This window comes from Bombus pyrosoma, linkage group LG1 (genome assembly GCF_014825855.1).
Source record: "Bombus pyrosoma isolate SC7728 linkage group LG1, ASM1482585v1, whole genome shotgun sequence".
In the NCBI taxonomy this organism is placed as follows: domain Eukaryota; kingdom Metazoa; phylum Arthropoda; class Insecta; order Hymenoptera; family Apidae; genus Bombus; species Bombus pyrosoma.
The window spans coordinates 9,035,826-9,057,473 of NC_057770.1; the positions used below are offsets into that span (position 1 = coordinate 9,035,826).

At 35.4% G+C, this 21,648-nt stretch overlaps 1 non-coding gene across 1 annotated transcript; it reads left to right on the forward strand.

The window, feature by feature from the left end:
* Positions 1 to 2,278: 2,278 nt before the first annotated feature.
* On the forward strand, positions 2,279 to 2,362 carry Trnal-uaa. The gene has a single exon. It is a non-coding gene; the product is annotated as a tRNA-Leu (tRNA).
* Positions 2,363 to 21,648: the final 19,286 nt, after the last annotated feature.

Below are 21,648 nucleotides of genomic sequence, written 5' to 3' on the forward strand. Positions count from 1 at the left end.
TTTCACTACACTAATAGGCTTTCTCGCTCAGCTGTTTCGATCCTCTGATACAAACAAGCACGGTCCTTGCTACCCACCAATCCACCACGAGCAGTCAGCTTACTTTTTTTTGGCACGTGCGATCCCATAAAATTCTATACGAGGCATGTCGCGCTCGATCTAATTGGAATCTAAAAAGAGAGGGATCACTGAGAAAAGAAAAAAGAGAGGGGAAAAAAAAAGAGTAATTTTATGGAAATTCTGTAAAAATTGTCCTCGTTCTAAGTAAATTCAAGATAGGAAGATTAAGTATCCGTATTTATGGTAAAATTGTTTTCTTTTACAAGGCTTAATAATAAGAAGAAACTTCAAAATTAATACGAATCTAAATAATTTTCAAGTAACATGAAAAGCTACAAATCTATACTCATCACGCAATTATGTTCATCCGTATAATTCGACATCATTACGTTTAAAAATTAATACGCATCTAAACCACGGATATTTCTCGTAGGACATAGACATCTTCTAACAGGAATAAATAAAAGATACGGTTAGAACTTATAGGAATTCGTGTTTCGTTTCGTTTTCCACATTAATAGCAATTACAAAGGTTCGTGAAGTATGTTGACGCGTTACTGCGTATGCTCTTTTGCGTCAGAGCGATATCGGGGTAGAATTTGAGTCGGGCGTCAAAGGGGATGAACCGGACCGTTGGGAGCCGGCAGGGATAGGAGCAATCCGGTGATGCACCCCTGACAGTTCACTACGATAAGATCTGCTTTTCCGCCGAGTCGGCTCCATTTGAATTCTGTTTGTGAGCCCCAGTAACGCTACTCTTTTAATGTATTGTGCTTCTATCGATGGAAGAGAATATTACCATCTGCTGATTACCGGTAATCCTTATTCTGTGCTATTGAGTTTCCTTTTCTCTGCAACTCTTATAATATGATGGCAATAATAATAGTATGTGATGTTTGTAAAACAAGTATGAGAAGACCTTCAAAATGTGGAAGCTTAATTATGAGCGTAAAAATATATTTTAATATATTCATATAAGATAGAAGGTACATTTTGATTTATTTTATATCGGGGCCATATCTTTTATTATTTTTGTCACGTTTACTTGTTTCAAATAATTCTTCCGTATTTTTATAATATCTATGCTTTTTGTTCACGTCATGTTTCTCTCTATGCTTGTCGTTATATAGTCTGTACTATATTATACTTTGCTTTTAACACCGCACTTCGGTCTTCTTCTTACATATGTTTCCTTGCTATTTCGGATTGTTCCTCTTATACGGTATACAGTGGCGTGAAGAAGCTTTCGGAATTTCCCTTTATGTTATAAAATAAAAATAAGGACATTTAGGTACGTAAAGAGCTCTTTCACGTACGATTCTATCAATTAAATATTAAGTGTAGCTTATCATAAAAAGTACTTATGATAAAAAGATTTCTTAACAAGTTCAAGATGTCATATTGAAAACGATGCCATAGCATCAGTTCTATTTGACTTGTGACACAAGCTGATTTTCTACTACACAGTGCAAGCACGAAATAAATCATTTTTATTGTTACCATTGGCAAAATACGAAAAACGAGAAAAGCACGAATATTAATATTTGTTCTTTAGTAATTCGTTGTAAAAGAAACTACAATTTATGGCAGATATGTTGTCGTAGAAAAGATCTAGAGATCATGATATATGTACTGTGTATATCTCTTTATCTGTCGCAACACGAAGAGAAGTTCTAAAACCTTTTTCACACTATTGTATGTGTGTTAGAAATTATTGAAGAGAGATAAAACAGCTAGTTATTTGGAGACTCGTAAACTTCAAAATCATCTGTTTAAAAAATCGCCATTAACTTATCAATGTAAGAAAGTGCACTAGAAGACTAATGAAGGCCATCTCAAGTTATCAGAAATAGTAGAGTTTCTCAAAAAGCAATGTAAAAGAATTACGAAACGAGATTGACACAAGCTAAGAACGACAGCTAAGTATTAATTACAACAAACTATTTTCGTGTATTCCATGATTAATAAATTAGAGGTCGTATCAAGCTTTCTCTCTGGCGGATTTATTTCGATTTGATGAACGAGCGAAAAAGAAAAAAAAGAAATCTTTATCAATAACAGTTTCATTCATTGAAATATTTATTTTTAGATTGGGGTTATGATCAATATATTACGTTAAATGACGATTAAAGTTTTTCCGAATTAAAGATCGATGATAAGCAACATTTATTAATTGTTAATGGACATGTTTCATAATGAGAAAAGGGTTCATCAAGTCGCCAGGTTGGCCGAGCGGTCTAAGGCGCCAGACTTAAGTTCTGGTTCCCGATTGGGAGCGTGGGTTCGAACCCCACACCTGGCAAATATTTTTTTTCTGCAAAATATACTTTGGATAAATAAATATATAATTATCGAATGTTCCATTATCGCTACCAACATAAATTTCATGATGTAAATTTTATAACAATAGAAAGATCTCTATTATTATTATAGTATGCATTCCGATCTTAACATAAGTACACTGGATAAAATTGCAATGTATAAGAAACAAGTTTACATTGACATTCTAATGTATAAGTACTTTGAACTTTATTGTAAACTTTAATTGCAAAGTATGTATATATTCAAAAATTCAACTACTAAAGATCAATGATGTCGATAAAAGAAATCTCTGCAATATTTACACGTGATATACGTATATATGTATATAGTTGAGACACAGACGAGGCACAGCAATAGACGTGACATTCAATCGCAGACAAGCCATAGTGAATGATTCAATCAATGTTCTGTATCTTGTCTGTTGGTCAATGGTTAGGTCATTAGATCAATGGTCAATCATCAGGTCAATGATATGAGTGTTATCGATCGTAGATAATACAATATATGTTGTATGAAGGCTATGAAGAAATCTGTGTTAGCAACTATTGAATCAGAGGTTTCCAAATGATCAGTGGATAGCAAAGCTTTTTAACAGCTGTAAAAACATTGCGATTGTTTTTAATAACTACGTTAAATTAAATAAATTCTGTATAGCATGGTGTTTTAAGAAAATGATACCCGTATGAAATAAAGGAGAACGTTCTACATTAAGATTTTTATTTCTTCTTACATTATCTTTAATTATTACTTATTTATACAGTTACTTTTAATACTTTTGGTCCAAATCAGTGCATTGCTTTTATTTTCACAACGTATATACCGATTATTCATATTATTTTATTGGTACAAAAACACAACATTATTTTAAATCAAAATGTCTCAAATGTTGAAGATGTTACGTAACTGTAACGATTTGATGACACACACGAGTCTTCTTTTACATATTTGGCAATAAAATGAATTTAAAAAGTTACACCGATCCGTGCCATTGCTAAATCAAAGCAGTAAGGCAAATTGCGCGATATAGATAAATAGATTTTTAATCCTGATCCTTTAAATTATTTCTGAACGAATCGTATTCTTCTATCGTTAGAAAACTTTTTTTTTTTTTTTTAAACCATGGAAGAACCTACCTAAAGTATCTAAGAATGTAAAAGAAGAAGAAACAAAATACATATTAAGAATCATTAAGAATTATTAATATGCATGACATGCCGTTCCACATGTATGCTAATGATTTTTTAAGAACCTTCCAAGCAGGATTAAGGATATAGGTTCCGTATCTCTATATATAACAATATAGGATATTACGTTAGTAATTCGTTTCATTTCAGTCCTATAATTTATTTATGTATTTCATTAAAAATTCCGCAATAAATTTGTTCGAAGCGAGGAATATGATCGAACCCTTCGTTGAGATTAATTTATTCCTTCTCGGTTCTTTCATAATTCATCGCTTCGAAGGAGAAATTTTCATAGAATTCATTAATTGCTCGTTAACCGAATGCAGTAGTTCTGCTAATCGTATTCGTTGCAACGTGGTGTCGGCGCGTGAAAAGTTGCATGTAATACGCATGGATTCGTGACAGAGCAATAAAGTTGCCCGTTCCGAATGACACGATAAGAGGAAATGTTGGTCACAGAAGGCCGCGGGGAAAGGTCAGGACAGAAACGAAACGTAATTGCATTATAAACGCCTCAATACGCCCTCGGGATAGGAGGCGCGCTTTAATCGAAGACTCTTTATCTCCAGCGCGTAAATCATACCGAGCCGTCAAATCGGGCCGCTGTTCGCGCAACAAACGCAATGCGCTTCCCTGGCAATTACGACAAATTAACCGTGAAATGGCTCGTTAATAAGAACGTTATTCTCGCATAACATTGTGTCAAGAATTCGTTCGCCAGACGTTCGCCTGCGATCGATCTAATGTATATATATGTATATATATATATATATATGAAATTTCATATACATCTTTGAACAAGACTGATACTATATGAACATTCCTTGCACTCTCCTATGTACATTTGTACAAAAATAATTCCATATTTGATCTTTATAGGTTTCGAATCCATTTGAAATTTATTTACGGCAAATTTATTAAAATAACGCAGATGCTAAAGAAGATTTTCATCAAGGTTTCTTATTTGCACAAGTTTCCAATTTTAAACTTTACATATAAATGTCATAGATAAGGTTTCGATGATAGGATTCGCATTACATCGATTTTTTATTCTAAATAAATGCTATAAGGAGCGAATATTTCTGACGTTAGATTTCGATTATTGTCATATCAGTTCTCACGTTGCTTCTTCGAGTAATTATTCTTTTAGTATCATATTTATCCTAAAACGATTATTTGCAATTATTAAATAATAATGCAATTATTATTTATTGTATTTAACCGTTTATGATCATGAGTTATGACATATCTAAATCTTAGGCTCAAAAGTGACACGAAGAAGAAGAAAATATTAGGTAAAGAATTCCAAGCTTTATGGATTTACACAGAATTTTAAAACAGAATCTACTGTGTGCTAATACTTGTACGCATTACTGAGGTAAAAATGCAGTGTAAATAAACTGTTTATTTTTTAAATTGAGGGAGAAGATATTTTGGAACCTGTGTACCCGGATGCAAGAGGGAAATACCAAAGTACCAAAGTTTCCAGGCAACGCGTGTTCTCTGAATTCCTCGAATTACAATAATGACACGTTTATTTATCATTACAAAGCAGACTAAAATTTTATACAATGAAACATAACTTGTCTTGTTCCCGGATCTCGCACTTCCTACGATTACCAGGATGTCGCTTATTTCAAAATCAGTATTTCTTTTTTAAATCTGACATTACGTTTAATAATTATTGACACTATCTTTATTACGATATATATTATTTATTTTACTACAATATCATCTCATGTGTCTCAGCATTCCCACCAATTAATTATGTAGGTCAATGTGATGTTGTTAGAATTCCATTGCTGCAGGAACGTTATTGAGATGATTCATTTATTATCAAAATTATATCTTGATGCTATAAACATACTAAAAGGCAATAAATTAGTTACATTTGAAGTAAAGGATAGTTTCTACGCCTAATAATTACATAATACTATTGGTTCATGTATCAGTGAATTTTTCAACAATATGTACGTATATAGTTTATATTTTATATTCACATAGTTTTATAATTGATCGCTTATCGCGCTATATTAACATGATTTCTCTGACAACTACATCTTTGCTGCAACATTACAAAACTTACATAAACACGGAACATTTACACAGAATTGTATCCAAACGGTTCCTCGTTGCAATTAAATTTCAATCAAATGTTTTGCTCAATATCGCATTGATTTTATCTACCTCAATTAAGAAAACTTTTTACGTTCTTATCATCGACAAATCGAAATATTCTCAAGTGTTTGTTTCTTAGGTGTTGAAATGGATTTCACGTTTAACTGTAATATAAATTGTTCAATTAACGTAATTAATTGATGGATATACTTCGAACACATTAAGCAGAAATAAATCCATACTGAATAAACGTGAAACCTACCTAACGGTCGACAGTACCTAATAATAAATAATAGTATAAATTGTAAATTTCGAAAAAGTAACATTTATTGGATGAATATTTAGACTATTCTGTCGGTACGGTATCCTGTAACAAACTATACAGTATACATGTAACAAGGAGGCATAATAAAAAATGATAGAAAGCTAAGTAATCCATTGAGATTTGAAGATATAGCGTGCTTGATAAAATCATCAAACGATATGTCTGGAATATCTTATTTTTGCAGCGATTAGAAATACGTTTATAGCCCAATTATGTAATTGCATATTTTTGACAAGTATTTATATAATAAATAACAAGTTCTGAACTTTTACTGAGATATGGACATAATTATATTCATATTCCTATTTATTCTTGTTACTACGAAACCGTCGATGTATCATTGTAAATTCTGTCTAGGTTCTAAATCGCTAATCAATCAATAAATATTAGATAGAACATATAGTCTGTAGATAAGAAAGCATGATTAAACTCACAATGATTTTCATTAATTTCCTGTCAAGCTTCCGATATGTTAGAGATGCAACTTGTACGATGAAACGACTCAGTAATATTGTGAGAGCAAATTTCATCAATGAAGGATATACAACGTAGCGTGTACAAACGGTATTGGTACACGCCATTATCTTTCAACGAGGCATCTTCCATCATATGCTGTATTTCATTTTCATAGTATGAAATTTCACACGAGAGTACTAATAACCAAGCGAAACAAAATTTAATAAACTTCGATCTAATTAATCGATTAGTATGTAAGTGTTGAAAGTCGACCGCAGACTTTTGTGCGAATTTACATTTTTATTGATACGCGTAACGAAATAGAATCTAAATGGAGATTTGTCTCATCTACTAAAAATCATGACGAATATCCTACTTTGACTATTTTATATATATTTCTACATATTATATATGTTGAGGTTATTAGATGTATAATGAGAGAGACGCGTGGATAAATTATAAGGTAGAAAAATATATTTGAAATACGGAAGTGAAAAGTACAAAAAATTGAAATAATAATATGAGCTGGCCCAGATCCGCACGCTAGCAGTGTTACTCTATAACTGAAAAACCCTGAAGCCAACGTCGCCTTTCGACTGTTTATGGTCTGCCTTCGTCGCGGTCTTTCGTCTATGCACTGTCGATGGCTTCAATGCTTTAGAAAGCTAAAAAGATCAGATGTAGAGTTTTCTTAAAAGCGGTGACCTTCAACAATATACATCCTACATATATTGTCAATTTAGATTGAAATTTAAATTCCTAAATACATAAATGCATGAAAATCCTAGCCGTAATAAATACAATGGCATACCAATATTTTGTATAATCGCTATACTTACAAGCGAGTGTACGCAAGAGAAATGATGAAATAACGAAGGGAGGAACGTAAGTCGGGTGATAAAGAGACGATTGGATAAAGAAATCCAACGACGATAGCCGTGTGACAGGCAAGTGAATGGTGAGAATCCGCGTTAATTTGGTTTTACGTTTCAGAGTGATTATACGTGCCCCGACCGCGTAACGCAATACGGATTTGGGCGGTTCCTTAATCCGAAACAAAGCGCCGGTTTCGGTAGGCACACGTGGATGTGGAAGAGACCTCACACATCGTTTTACCGCGAGTTTCGTTCCTTTCCTCTCGTCGCGTCGCGTCGCGTCCGGCAGCGCGAAACACAACTTCCTCCTAGGCGGGACGCCTTCTTTCGAGAAACTAGATGCTATGTTGGGCTATAATTACGTGCAGCCGGTTACGCGACCTCTTTCTTTCCACCATGGATCAGAAATCAATTATTCCTCGAGGCCAACTTTTTCTCGAAATTACCCTGCCTCCCTGGAATTTACCATACACTGGAACTCCGTTTGCCTGAGCTCGTTGAGGGACGTGTTAGTTCGTACAACAGTTCACGCAATTAGAGTTCTTGCCGTTGGTCTTGCCACGAGTCTAATGCAATTAAGGGAGATAAGGTTTTCAGGAAATTGGTTCGGAATAAAAAGATGCGAATTGAAGTAGAAAATGCATTAATCGAAGAGTTGGAACGACAAATAACGTAAGTGTCGAAAGCATAGATTTCTGATAGAAACGAAAGCAAAACATTTCTGTTCATTTTACCACTTACATCATTTATCGTTCGAACGTTGTGGACTTTCAGCAGTTATCACGTTTATGGATTTAAAAGGCGGATAAGTGGTATTTATAAGTGAATTATACCTTCGTTTTTATTTACCACTTACGTATACCAAAATTGCTGAGAAAGTTGTGTTTAATAAATACGGGAGATTGAAGAATTTTAAACAAGTTGCCAAACGGGTGAAAGTTAAACACATGAGCGGTGTTTTGATTTGATTTCCTAAATAAATATTATCCTTAAAATGATAATATTTATATCTTTGAGTGTGTTTTTAAATGGCTGCGAGTGGCTTAAATAAAAATATGCTAGATATCTTGATATTTTCCAACAAGTTAACGTTATATAACGTTACAATTACTGTTACACGAGAAATGTTTATTCGATTACCGATGATACAAACGATAGTTTAAGTATTAGTTTTGTTTATTAGCAGCAACTCAAAGAAACAACGCTATAATTACCCAATCTGTTGGAAATTCTTATTTTATTTCCGTTCGACCGTTACATAAAGAAACGCAATTGTTAATTGTATAAACAAATGCTTCCATGGTTGCGTTACAAAATTAGTTGATATTATTGGACTAATAAATTGAGATAATGAAAGATAATCACATCGTTAGTGGGATAATTATCGAAATCATAGGATAACAGTTGTTGTCACTGTCTACGTAACATTCTTCGTACAAATTTACTCAAAGAAGAGTAATGTATTCCACCTATTACGTCAGTTCTTTTACGTTTGTTCGTTTATTTGCAATAGATTTTTACACGTGACTTACAGCCACTCTCTGGCTGAGAGTCGTCATTATTACTGTCAACATGCAACAAAATATCCTGCTTCTTTGTATCGAGAAATTGTTTAGAATATATAGGAAATTTTAAAAGATTGGGGAAAAAGTTTACGTTTAAATGCAGTGTCAAAGAGAGAAAAAACTTCATTCAAAGATGTCTTGCAAATTGCATCTTTGCAAATATATATTTTACAAATTGAAATTACCAGTTGAACTTTTGCATGCAGTTTGAACGGAAAATGAAAAAAAAAAAAAGAAAAATGATTTGAAACAGATAAAATCTTTATAAGTTGAGGCGTTCGGAATCGTAACATATAGAACGTAAGTAATCTTCGCGATTAGAAAATCGCTGATAATCGAATCTGTTACGATTTTGATCATTATGATCCTTCGATACATCAAATCAGACGTGTTCAAATTGTCACACTTTTGCGATTAAATTCTTTCGCGATAAAAGTTCGGACACACATCAGACTTTATTCTTATCAAAATATCCTGTCCGATATTTCTGAAATGTATCTCTCGAGTCGTATTTGAACGATTATATTGAATACATAATAATCGTAACACTTTTCTGCTGTTTCTTGTAAAAAAAAAAGTATGAATTCTTCCGAGAATTAAATATCTATGTAAAAATATGAATTTCAAAAAAATTCAAACGAATGTTAGCGATTGACATTAGAACCTCTAGATTGATGATTCTGTGCTCGAAATCGGAACAGGCTACGCTATACCTAATTAATGAAGGCGTTATATCCTCAGCATCACAATAGCTAAGAGAATTACGATTGAATAGATTTTTAAAATTGCATACAACGGCCATTATACTCACTGGTTGTAAAAATGCAATTTAATCTATTAGTGACAAAACTCGCATAGACGATACTATAATACACAATAGAAACTAACCATTCAGTGTCCGAAAAAGGAAAGACAACTGCCTTTACTTGTATCCCTTCGCGCGTAGGCGTTTTTAGCAATCAAGAAACGCAACAAAGCAACAAAAGAAACGTCTAATTTGAAGGATAAAAGAAAATTCTTCGGAAAGTTTCTCAACCGCTCTTTAAAGACACTTCAATACACTTGTTACAGCACCATACAATACGTAATATACAACATTAATACCAAGATAATAAAAGAAAAAGAAAGATAGTTTCGACAGTTTCTTTAATCCATTAATCGTCGACTACGTGTTATACATAGTGGCCAATTTGTTTGCAGATAGCCAACAGATTATATAGTCTTTAACACGAGTTGGAACGATGCCAATGTATTTTAACATGGAAGAACGTATACTCTCGTATATTATGCTTATCTGTAAAGATATTGTCGTTTTGAATCCCCATGGATTAGAAGCTTTGCATAAACACACATAGTTGTCATCGTAAAAACAAATCGTAATTACGAGTTGAACGACACATAGTCTTGCTCGCGTGATCTCCTTCGACGTACATATGTACGTAAGTACTAATGTGCAATATGTACTTACCATGGCAGAGTAAGATTTAGAGTTCTAAGTTCAAGTGGTTGAGCAATGTTTCGCGCTTGCTATAGGCTCTACGCTCGTGATCGTTGGACACAGCACATATGTATCTAATAATACGTTCAAATACAACGGTAAATTAACCTTGAATTAGCTTCGTTTCGAGACATGGCTTTTCGTTGTAATTAGTAGAGCAAACAACGGATTGTGTGCCGGGTCGCGTCTCCACGATAAATCGCGGCACTATAAAGCGTGTTCCAAGACGTTCATTTGAATACGATATACACACGTATACAGTATACATACAGGGAGTGTCAGGGTGATTCTACAACAGTGTAGAAAGTGATTGTGTATGTAGCATAAAACTTGCTCGCATAAATTTCCATCTGTGGATAAGTTGAATTTAGAGATTTATTCTGAACACGTACAAATTTATACATTATTATATTATTATTATTTCCTGTATACTCTCTATTTTGTAATGTATATGTTATACATATACGCACATATTTACTTTTACAGAAACTTGTACATACGTATCATGAGGTATCTCAATAACTTTAGAGATCAAAAATGTTATCATCACATTACGTAACATTTTGCAGGTGGAAGATTTTCGAAGATCTCAAAGTCACTTCTACTTCTTAAAGATAGCATACTGTAGAATTCTTAGTAGATTCATTTCTATTTTCAACTTCATTCATTCCTGGTAGAATAGCCTATGCTTAAACATCTTTTGCTTTCCAGAAGCTGCTCAAGTCTTACATGATAAGAGGTGCTCGACGCGGTACTCATTTGCATCGATCCAACATTGCAATCGTCCGATTTCTAAAAATAACGAAGATGTTCAAGATATTCAAAGTTCTTGCCACACTCTGCATAAACTTATTTAATGTATCGTCCTCTAGTTACGAATAACTAATACGCTCACGGGTATATACTTCCAGAACATCGCGATTCAAGCTTTCCGCGAGAAAAATTCCATCGAGAAAAAATCAGGAAATACCAAAGGCAACGGAGCTTTTATTGTCCCGCGATATGATCCAGCGGTGGAACGTAAGAACGGCCGGAGCAAGTGATTGAACGTCACGTCGGAACCGAAAGCTTCGTAGCTCGCACGATCGGTTTTCCGCGGTGGCAACAAAGATGGAGCGTTTCTTTCTCTGTGAAGCCTGACAAATGCGGTCTATTTGTATCGGGGAGCGTGACCGGAGGCTGAAAAGGGGATTGATTTACCGGCTCGCATCTCTGCCGTTAGCCGTTGGTGATTTTTCGTATCGGCCACCGTATTTATGAGACGGTACCACGTCGTATTAATGGGCCCTCCGTATGGTACATCCGGCCGTATCGACGCCACGATCTTGTCTTGAATCTTGGCCTATCGATACGTACCAATTCGACCGTCCTACCTGCGACGCTATCTTCCCACGCGGATACGCTGTATCTTCGTCGTACATTGCTGGCCAGAAGTATTAGGACACCTACTGGCACCTACTGGTTACGCATACTGAAAAATTGTAACAGATTTCACTTTGTTTAGCATTTTACGTTTAAAAAACGTGCATGACATGTAACACGATTAAATAACAGATTTGTAATAAAATAATTGGAAAATAAAAACAGGGAAAGCCATTCAATTTACGCTAAATATATCGATATTTAGTACAGATATATCTATCGAGATATGCTAATATTTATTGCCGACAGTATATATGCACGTATATAGCCTCTGTCGGTTGTGCGTTTTATCTTATTCCGTTATTTAATGGTATACGACACCCGGTATATCGTTCTGCCTTAGTTCTTACGGATCGTGAGATACGTCTTGTTTTCTTTTCTCGCGGGTTTCTCTGTTAGACGCTTCTTCGAGAAGCGGGTCTCGATAACGGCCCTGTGCCGCGACTGGCCATTTCGGATCTTCTACGTGGTGGTCGGTCCTCGTCCTTACCAAATTCGGTAGAACTCTCAATCACGAGGTTACGTTGACCACGGAACGAGAAAGGTGTCAGTTTTGCTTACTTTTTGGTGTTCGGAAATATCCACGGTCGATTCTATCTCAACCGTAAGGCGAATAATTATCCTCTTTAAATACACGATTACTTCAAATGTGTTAGATCGATGCATGTGAAATCTTTCAAGTATACTTAGTTTCATTTAAACGTCAGATGATATTCCATCAAGATAATTCACAAATATCGGATACACTTTTCCAACGGCTAAATAGTTTCATTATATGGTTGATATTCGATTTGTTGATATGATCGGTTCTAAGATTTAACAATTCTTGTATTCTATCATCGAGGAATATCGAAATATTGAAAGATATTTTTATCCGTTGAATCGCCAAATGAATGTAATACGTTCTGCGATTTGTGCTTCCGCGGAGAAAAACGCGACCCACGTGGGTAGCAGCGAACAAGCAAAATAATTGGATGATACAATTGATTCCACAGGGTGTATCGAATAAATCCTGCTTCGTTTTTAGCTTTCTCACTGAACTGAAGCAGTCCCAAAAAAAGAAAGTCCTCTTATTCACGAGCAAATTTTATACATAAACATTTCACTTACAAGAGCTTAATTTGCTTCGAGGTACCGAATTTATCGTAATAATAATTTCGTATTGTAGATTGTCGAGCTCGCTCCAATAACCATTCTCACGCGGTATACAAATCTTACAAAAATATTTCAGTTTAATTGATAATTCAGTAATGTTGTATGTCTTGTTATTCTAATTATTGCCTATAATTCTTCCCCCCAAAAATAATATATAATATGTGACGATACACTCAACGTTTACTTTGACTTTGGAGAAAGTTTCAAATACAATCAAGCAGACGATAGCATTGTTCACAAATTAATACATACGAATACAAAATATAAATTACGGTGTGCCCTTCTAAGGTAGGATTTCACGTACATCAGACATTATTTATGACTTGAGACAAAGTATGCCTCACCAAATCTGTATGGAATTTCGTGTCGGAGGAATAGTAAACTTCCAGCATGTATTGTACAAGCAGCCTCGAATGAAACATCGCTCCAAAACATTGGGAAAACATTCAATGTTTCGACGTCGACAGAACTCCATAAAAGGTACGAAGGATATATTGCAGATGCTAAACTTCAACATTCTTTGGAAACAGAAACTAGATTTAGGATGATATTAATGATAAACAAGAGGCATTAAAAACATAAAACACATGGGATATCCATGTTCCTATTGAATAAAAATTGTACGAAAAAGTAAACATTCTGATCGTAACGTAATCAATAGGTATATCAGAAATGCAATGAATCCTTATTTATTTTCACGTCTTTTGTGTGTTCAAAAGTACGATTGATTAAATTGATCGTTTACATGTAAACAGGAAGCAATATTTATACTTTGTTGTATAGGAAATTGTCAAAGAATTCGATGTTTAACGATTTTTCTCCAAGTCCATACTTGTTTCTAAATCTATTTGCAAATACATTCACTTGTATCTGCTTATTCCTTTAACGGAGAAAACAAGCAATTCAACGCATAAAGATAGTTGCCCATCGAAATTAGAAAGTCAAATCTATCCGATGGTTCGGTTGGTATTGGGTAGACGCGGGACAGATAACTCGTTTTTCTTACGCGCAGTGTTTACGATAAGATTATGGTTTTATTATTCATATTCGTTTTAGGAAGTAAGCTGCGTACTAGTTCTTAAATCCATAACATAGACACTGATTAAATATAAATATGTGTTCCTTAAAAGCTCGAATAAATATAGTGTATATTTCGTGATGGAATTCAGATTATTAGATAATTAGCACTGCTTATATATTACGTCCTTAATCGCGTGAGAAATCCGGAACGATGGTAAGTTACTTCTTGAAAGAATGTAGAATTTTACGTTGATTCCAATTTATTACTAATTTTTCATTTTATAACGTAACGCGATACGAATAATCTTAATCGTTCTTAGTCGCTGGAAATGAAAGAATCTGTTCCTTACAATACAGGAAGGAAAAGCATAATTAACGCAATCAACAATGTTTCTTCACTTTGTATCAATATCGAAGAAGTGTGACTTAGTGTCTCTTGCTAAGTGGATTTCAAAAAGACATAAATCTACATTCTCGATCATAATGTAAATATAGTCTACTTTTAAGATCAGCGATAAAATATCAATTAAGAGCAGGAACGTGTTATGAAACAAGATGTGAATAAACGTAATGAAAGGATTTATACAAATAGGAATGGAAATGTGTATACTAATACTTGTAAGTATACGGTATATGCATATATAATAAGCAAACGAATGATATTAATCTAAAGCAAAAAGATATTTTTGCGAAATAATTCAAAATACGTACACACTGTTCGACTAAAAAATTTAACAGGAATTGAAGTATACAGAAGCAAGATCTGAAAATTAATAGCACTGTTTAATTTCGAATCGCACGCTGTTGGTAATCGTCAGTGCTCGATGTAATTGGAATCTAAAAAGAGAGGGATCACTGAGAAAAGAAAAAGAGAGAGGAAAAAAAGAGTAATTTTATGGAAACTCTGTAAAAATTGTCTTCGTTCTAAGTAAATTCAAGATAGAAAGATTAAGTATCTGTATTTATGGTAAAATTGTTTTCTTTTACAAGGCTTAATAATAAGAAGAAACTTCAAAATTAATACGAATCTAAATAATTTTCAAGTAACATGAAAAGCTACAAACTGGTAGCACAACACTGGTAATCGTCAATCGTCGAAATTAATACATAAGATGACAAAATATTCGCAAGCTCCAGCGAAGAGATGCGAAGAGAAGCAAAAGTACGAGTAGAAATCAGCTTTACGAAGCCGGTGTGATGAGACGAGAAGGCTGGTTGGCCAGTTCCAGTTTCTCCAATGATTTGTAATTACTGCCACTAATATGATACAGTTGGTTACAGCGGCTCCCAACCGAAACATCTACCAAGATAGAATCGGAACAAAGGCTGTTGAACGAAGAAAGTTCTGGTTGATGGCGATTGTTGGACGAAGAGAAACCTGGCTGATGGCGAATAGGCCCATCACGAGCCCTCGGGCTTTACGATCTCTTACGGCGCCGCAGGTTAATCATTTGAGCCTTCCATTTTGCTCTTTACAGACTTTGTATCCGCCCTCGCTCTTTCTTTTTCTCTCAACCCCATTCGAAGAAACGGTGCTTCTGTTTCATGTTGGACCCTGACTCCTGCCGATAGCTACTGTCTCGGATGATTCAAGAGGCGAAACGGCGAGATCGATGGACGCGAACGAACTCCGTCCGAAATTCCAGAAGCCCCAGGACCAGCTGCATCCCTCTGAATCACCACCCACGGTCTCACTGTCGTTTCCTTAAATCATGCCCGATGAAAAAAGCAATTATCACTTGTCGTCGAATGGGTTTGTCATCCAGCATGCGGACCACAGATGCATCGCTTCCCGGATGACGACAATAATGCGCGTAATTTTATCGGTTTCATTAATTATTTGTAACGCTGTCACGGCTCAGCGTGATTCAACGCTGTATCGGATAAAACGAAACAATACCGATCTATAAAATATCTCTGCAACTTTATGAATTACCATTTTGACTTTAGTTTAGTTATTTCAATTGTACGCGATAACGGTATATTTAATTTCATTAGTAACACCTAATGTACTGTATACTGTGTTCCATGCAGATGAAATTATAGGAAGATATACTTAAAACAGTTATAAATAGAAAAATTGTTATAAATAGCATTTGTCATAAATTACACAAAAATACTCAGCACGCGAAGTTATTTTCCTTTATATGTTGAATATATACTTTAATAATATGTGAGATATATTTGTCAACATATGTTAACACAAAGTAATTTATTTATATGATGACAGCAGCTTATCACAGCAGCATATTAATTTTCTACGTATTTGAAGTTTTCTGAAATTAATCGTCAATACTTGTTTCGGCAAAGGTTAAAATTTGTCTTTCTTTATATATTACAATTCCATGTGACATAGATTGTTCCACATACGTCTTCCGGTATAGGTCTATTCATCGTGCAAGTGCGATCACGATGACAGCACTAGCCGGCGCGGTTCCGTTTCGTAGTCGTCGATTTCAATCTTGCGAGGAAACGACGTGACGAGGCGTGGTGTGGTTGAAGGGGACGTGCAAATTGATTTGCGGTTCGTCGTGTGCCGATATACGGTTCTGGCGCCACAACGGCATTCCAGCATTTCCGGAATGGCATAACTGCCTTCTCCTTCCTATCCAACTTGACATTAACGTGGGCCTGTTAACGAGAGAGGAGAATCGGCTACAGACGCGCCGCGTTCAGTTTCGCGTCCCTTTTTTGCGCTCGTCGCCATGATAAAACGGTAATACGATAAAAGCATTCGGCAAATTAAAATAAACCTAAAGGAAATAACCATTTCAGAGATTGCCTTTCTCATTTCGTCCATTTCATTTGTTTGATTATTCTATCGAAGCGACGTGAAATTATGAATCAGTTTTATAAAATTGTCTTTTTAAAAATATTCACAAAAGTCCCGGGTTTAAATGAAGTCTCCGATTGTGTCACAAGATGCGATTCTTCCGTTTGATAGAAATTTGAACATAGAATTAATTTTTATATGCTACACGCGTGTGAAATTTTACATTTTAGTTACGCATTTCGTTAGAGCATATAGTATTACGTAGTATATATAAAAAATACTCGAAAACACGTATCAATCACGATATTGTATGATTTACAAACTGCACATTTGTAAGATTTGTTTAAAACCTTGGTCTATATTATAATCTTACAAAACTATCATTTCTATATTTTTCTTTCTACGTATCTCGATAGTAATGTTGAAGAGTTATATTTTTTAGATTAAAAAACGAAGATTAGAATGTAAAGGAATAATTTAGGAAACTTAGGCATAATTTTACTTCTAATTCCATCTAATTCCAAGGAAGAATTCATCCGCATTTCCCAAATGAGATATATTACTAGGCAACATGCTTGTTTCATTCTACTGATATCACTAAGCGACGGTTTACAAACTAACCGTCACTTACGGATTAATTTCCTTAATATTTAAACGGTTGATGTAATCACAGGGAAAACCTACAACCAGAAATTTTTGACTCGTCGTAAAATTCTGCGACAATCTAACTAACTCCTGAGAGCGCGTAAAACCGCGGGTGGTTGCGTTGCACCGTAAAGTTCCGTTTACACCCGAAACGCGAGTGGTCTTAAGCCGGGTCGAAATAATCTGTGGGAACCGGGACCGCACGGCACAATGGCGGGCTTATTAAAATTCCTGACTGTATTTTATGCTCGCGAGATGGTGGGCAACGTCGCGAGAAGGTACGCGAGCCGCGGTAGTAGGTATGAAACGGTGTAAGAAAAAGAAAGGGAAAGGGACAAAGGTGGAAGAAGGGAAGATAGGGTCGGAGAGACTGTAAGACCGAAAAAAAACGAATACGGTATAAAAAGACAGAGAAACGGATAGGAGGAAGAGAAATTGAGGGAGACGGAATGTGCACCGAGAAATGAAAAGGGTTACGGCAGAGAAGGAGAGAGATGGTTGTCAGATTAACAGAGAGGAGAAGGGAGAAGGCCACGCGACTCAGAGAATCCAGGCGTAATCTCGCTACATCTACACCCACGCTTACTAACCAACCACTATACCACTGGACTCCACCGAGAGTATTTCGCCGTGACCACTTTAGGTTCCATCCTCTCCTCGGCCTCATTTCTCCTCTTTTTGATTGCCTTTTCCTTACTTTCTCTTATTTTTTATCGGCGCAGAACCATTTTAAGCGACTGGTACATCGTAGAAAAGAGTTAACTTTTTAGTTTCGTTAACTTTTTAGATTTTGCATTTAACTAGCGTATCTTCCTTCTTAGTAACGAATCACTTTTTAATCGAATTTTACGTCAGTATTAAGAAAATTTGCATTGCATCAACGCAGATTTTGTAATATTTCAAAAATTAGACGGATAGAGAGAAAGCTAATAAATACTATACTATATCGCAGTACATCCATAAGCATAAAAATTTGTGAAAAAAATTAATTAGAATATTATTTCTAGAATTGAAATATTATTATATTACTTAGGTATACAACTCAGTAACTCAGTACATGGAAGTATATTTAACTATTGTTAACTCTTACTTTTCAATAAAAATCTTCGTTATTTCAATATCCAGGAGTAAGTTTCCCTTACCTCTATATTTCTATAAATTTTGCAAGATTTCAACAATTGGCATGGAGCAGAAACGAATCTTTGTCAGATTGTTAAATTACTCAATATTCCGAGATAAAAGCAGAAAATATAAAAGACGATAACGGCCCACCTTGCGACAGATATCACGCGCATCATGGAAATCCCCTTTCTGCTTATCGGCGGTATATCCGGCGAATACGATATCATTACACATTATATTCGCAACGAAAATTCTCTGTATGAAATGGGCTGTGGCGCATACGCAAACAGAGTACGTTACCCTCGTGTATCGCTCTCTCTTATCGCTCGACAACCGCTTATCAAGCGCCAGTCTGGCAGACTCCCTCCGCAGGTGAATACAGGTGTATATATATGTACCTATATTCGCACCTATCTCCTCACCTATACAACTTAGAGACAGAACGCTCTTTTTGTATCTTCCCTGTTATCGCGAATTCCGGACTGGCGAGCTTCCATCTGCCACGTTCTAAACGGTAATAGAATTCTCTGTACTTGCTATTCGCTGATACGCTCCCGCATATTCTACATACGTGCTATAATAAAAGAGTAGCCGCCTCCTCTCTACCATGTCATATTCGGTCCATAGATTTTGCTTTCTATTTCTTTACGTATGCTCTATCGAAGATACGATATTATTTATTAACTCTGTAATTCGTTTCCGATAAGTGTATTACATCTGATGATACTGAATGGTGAATGGTACCATGGTGATTGGTTGTATGAATATTTTAATAAATACGATAAATGATAAATTGTGGACTATAAAGTCATAAGAATGACTTATACATATAAATGTGTATTTCATATTACGATATTTCCATGAAGCAATACGGTAATATACCATGCAATAAATATTATACGAATGGAAATGTAAGAAAATTGATGACGTTTATCAAGAATGATAAAATTCGTATTTTTACAAACATAACTAAAGGAAGGAAAGCTAAATATAGATTTGTTTTACCTTGAAAACATTTATTTCGGATATTTTGTATATTCTGCTTTCCTCCTGAATGCATATATATATATGTAATTTAATCAATTTTCCTTAATAAATTTTATTACGATATATAAATTAATGGGAAATTTCTGACCGAAAACAGTACATATTATTTCCTTATAGAATCAACAGATACGTATCATACAAAATTTAAATGAGTAAATGCATGAGAATAGAATAAATTTATTTCATCAGAGAAAGATAGATTTCAAAGTACTTTAATTCCTGGAAAAAATGTATAAAATCAATAGTACTTCGAAGAAGGCTATCGCGTGAACTAAATTTTACTTATCAATTTCTACGAATCTCTATAATAGACATGACCATTATATGCAAAAAAGTGTTACAGTTTACAGTAATAGAACTGGCTAGAACTTGGATGCATTGCCATAAATAGAAGACTACTCCTTCGCACGTGAAGAGGAATGGAAGATCGAGAGCGCAAAATTGAATTCCTTTATTGGAAGACGAGTTCTTAATTTAAGGAAATTCAAGAAGCTCGCGGAGAAGTTTCTGGAAGAAGATTCTTGTCCAGTTGGCCCGTAGCCAGAAGCAAATTAACTTAACGAGGGAAAGACGGGCAGTTTTCACTGGAAATCACGCGGGTCTCGACCAGAAAGGGGAACAGAGAGAACACCGGTGAAACGAACGATGCTTCTTGGCGAAAGAATTCGCTGCCAATGGTGCACCTTCGAAGACCTCACACCCACGAGCAGAAAACGGACAAGCTGGGCCGGAGTAACCAGGGAGGGGATCGAATTCAATGGGACACCATTGTTATTTATTCTCCTAGGTGTGACTGGTCCTGGTCCAACGGCCCACGTGGCTGCGATTATTTATAAAATCGGTACCGAATAGGACGACGTGCTGAGCATTAACGAGCACTGTACCACACGTCGTTATGCAATCCGTAACGAAACACCATTCTTCCATAAATAAGAAAAGAATGAACATGGTGGATAATACTAGCGACACCGTGCCTACTCCTAATATCACACTGGCTTTTACGTCAATCGCGCGATGATTTGTACTGCTATCTTACGCTCCGCGTAATTGGATGGTTCTTTAAGGTAATGCAATTGGAAGACGCGCAGGATTTAACGAGTACGTCATCAAAATATATTTTAGATAGATTTATTACCCCTCGTCCTTGAACGCTTGATTTACAGCGGTCGTTAAATTTAATAATGCCACAATATGTAATTGCTTAATTTAAGGTACACCAGTTAAGCACGGAAAGACCAACGGGCAAATATGATTAATCGTATTTGGAGATCTATATAGGTTTCGTTCAGACGCTTGGTTTTGTCAGACGTTGACACATTATCACATTATAACATTGCATAACGCATAATGAATGAAAGTAATATACTGTACGCATTTTATATTTCGCTTTTTCACATACATTAATGACAACAAATAGATATAAACCGAAATTATTCTGATACATGAAAATAATAATACCAGAAGCATGTAATTTAATCCTGAGATGAGAAAGGAGACAATTATTGAAAAAGACAGAGATAGAAGAGAAAGCGCGTGTAAAAATGTATATAATAATAGAAAAGTATAACGTGGAAGATGTAAGAAGGAACATCTGAGAATGAAATTGGTGTTCACGAGGAGGGTGTTTGAATTATTCATCGAAGAAGTATACGTTTAAAAGGTAGGCCAGAGATAAGCAGTAGAACTGTGCGTTGCCCGCGAAATGCATTAAAACCGCCAATAAACATAGCGCTCGCGCGGAATGCCAATAAATTATGCGTTGGCAATCCTCTTCTTAACAGATATTGGCGAACAAAAACGAATGCATCACGGTGGCCATGGGCTTGGAACGTGGCAAACTCGAAAAAACGACAAGTTCTTCGTTTATCTACACCGCCTAACGAGTTTACGTCTTAATCACTTGATCGATCGATCTTAATCGATATTTCTCCCTTTCCTATAAATCTTCGAGGTTCCCCGGCTTCCACGATCGCGGAGGTCTCTTACGGCAACATTTGCTTCTGTGATACGACTACCGGCATTCCACGCATTCATTCGGTTTACCTCGATGTTCTATGGGGT